This window comes from Festucalex cinctus, chromosome 1, assembly GCF_051991245.1.
Source record: "Festucalex cinctus isolate MCC-2025b chromosome 1, RoL_Fcin_1.0, whole genome shotgun sequence".
Classification (NCBI taxonomy): domain Eukaryota; kingdom Metazoa; phylum Chordata; class Actinopteri; order Syngnathiformes; family Syngnathidae; genus Festucalex; species Festucalex cinctus.
In genome coordinates, this window is record NC_135411.1 from 40,339,573 (window position 1) to 40,342,545 (window position 2,973).

Genomic DNA, 2,973 nt, shown 5'->3' on the forward strand with positions numbered 1-2,973 from the left:
GCAGGCCCTTATTCCACATTGCCTTCCATTGTGTTTTACTTTAACCCCGCTCCCTGTGGGGAGAAACTCTTATCAGCCACAACCAGATGCACCAATGTGTGTCAGTGTGCGTGCGCGCGCCTCCATGTTAATCCTCTCTTATTGGCTCAGCAGTAGCAAGTTTTAGTGTAGGTGATGACTTATGATAGCATTTCCTCCAAATATCAGAATTTCATACAGCATTTGAGCATGTTTTTAAATGCCACACCGTACCGCTCAACAAATTCCAAAATGATATGCTTGATGTGGTGCGCATCAGCGTGTGTGGTACGTTTACACTGAGCTTGTCAAAGATTGTTCATGTCGGTTCAGTTCAAATACCAAACCAGACGTCTCTTTTCATTTACTCTGCTTATGTTATTAAACCACTGTATTGATTCTGTTGATTCCGCGAGTGAGTCTGTGTGTGTGCTCAAAAAATGACCACCTGCACTTCATAACGATTTGAAGTGATCATTGATGGTTTCCCTTGCCAACATAAGTGAACAACCATTGGCTGCAGATTGAGAACATTGGAACATTCACTCGTTCAGTGTGTGTGTGTGTGCGTGTGTGTGTGTCTACGCAGCCATATGCCAAAATTGAGCAAAACGAAAAAACTCTCCTCTGTCTAGTTGCCATAGTAACCAGCAATTCACAGCATCTGGCAAATTATAGGGCTGCATTGAAGGGCGAAAGAGTCCGTGTATGCGGGTGTGTGTGTGAAGTTGTGTGTGCGTGTATGAAGGAGACTGCAAACCCCTCCCGCATACAAAATGTGTTCTTCAGGTGCACGAGAAGCAGAAAAGAATGATCATTATTTTCCAGCCAATCCATCTCAGGTACTACAGACACACATATGAACACGCACACCCACAAAATATGGCTCAGTCTCATAATGTTAAACCAAAAATAAAGCCTGTGCACTGATGTCAGCCCAGAGGTAAGATCTCTAACAGGCATCTTCAATGACCTTGAAACAGCCTTTTCTCATCTCAAATGTACTTTAAGTACATAGTGAAGGGAAGGAATGTGAATTTGAATTGACAGGGTCCTTTCAGAAGAAGACACGAGGGAGGTACAAGTCAATTTATGTGATGCTGTATACAAACATACATTCCACAGCATATTATGTGCACCTGCATATGCTCTGTAACAAAAAAACAAAATTGTCCTTATAAAGATAATCTCATTGTAGCGAGGTATTCATATATCAATTATCCTGCTTATAGAAATGTGAATTTGCTGGACTTACTTCTAACAGGTTGCACCTGTCGGGGAAGAAAGATTTCATATTAATTGTATGACATAAGGGCAGAAATGTACATCTTTTGAGGAAGGACCCATTAAATTTATCAGGGCCTGGCTGGGACTCGAACCCATCTGACATGTTTTGAAATAAATGCAAACTTAGCTTTTTTTTTTTAACATGTATTGATAATAAATACAATTCAAATAATTTTGATGAAAGAGCTTGTACGTTAACTAGGAAATAATTCATGACATACAATACATACATGATTTGGTTTATGCTGTTAATTTATGGAAATTTAACATAAATCATACATCAAGTCTAATAAATGTGAAAGACTTCAGCTCAACACGTTGAAGGATGATCTTTGCCCATGTTAACGTTTTCTTTGGATTATAGTGGCGCTTATTTAGTTTAGTCTTAATGTTTGTCTGTCACCAAAGCTTTTTCAAGGAAAGTCTGGACACTCTTTGATGACTGAAATGACTGCACTGCTGTGTCATTAGTTAAATCTCCTTCACATAAAATGAATGAATTACATCTTGTTAGCCAGCATCCTGTCTTATTAGTGTCGGCCTGTGGGAGTCTTGTCAGTTTTTGGCTCTATCAGCCTAAACCTGACCAGTAAAGTGTCAATTATTTGCTTTCCTCACCTAAAAAAAGAAGCCCTGACCAGGCAGTTTTCTTATCGTGGATAAATCTGTCCCAAAAACGACGATGAGGAGAATGCATGCACTGCCAGCACTTTTCTATAGGGGAAAAACAGGAGTTGAGTCTTGCCAAGTATCTCAATAAATCATGCTTAAATGGTTTGTGCTTAAGGTTTAACCACTCCCCATTAGAGAGTCTTGTATGGCTGTCAGCAAGTTCTTCATTAGAGGCATGACACTATTTATATGCAGTTCATGCAAATGACAGCATATACTGTCTTTCAGTTTCATAATACTCTTGCAAACTAATTTACCCACTTAGACCTTTGACACATCTGTTATTGTACATTCAATTAAGCACGAGAAGGAAACAACAGGAGCTGTCTTCAAAGAAGACCAGAAAGAAATTGGAGGTCGACAGTAGGATGAGGAAGTGAAGTCACACAGAGAGGAAAGAGAAAGATGTATGGATGTGTTTGCGTGTAAGGGGGCTTCGTGCTATACACAACGAGAGGGAGCGGGTGCGTGTGAGGCCACTATTAAATTCCTGTACTATAAATCTCTGACAGCGCATGTGTGTGTGTGGAGATAACAGAGGGATGTCTCTCTCCATTCTGCCTCTGTCACAATGATGTATGCACTCCTTTCTTCTTCCCGGTGAAATATTAAAAGGCGTCTTGCCTGTGTGTGTGATCCCAGCCAACATGTTTGGTTAATCCTCACCTCTTATCAGCGCTCACATTTTCAAGCTGGTGTCTTGCGGCCACCCAGCAAAAGAGACAAAATGGCAAAGGGGCAGTCACACAAATTCAGATGACGACAACATTGAACATGAAGTCGCAGATGAGGGAGAAAGTGTCAGGGGCTGCACGCTTTCATGACGGATGGCTCCCTGCTTGACGGATTTGATTGATTACATAGCGGCCAGCATGTTTCCACTCTGTGTTCTTCATTCATCTGACAGCATTTTCTTTATGGCATCTTGTGTTATGGTATCATAATCACCGCCATGCGCCTGGGGAATAAATCTTTAGAATTTGCTCCCCACGCAGC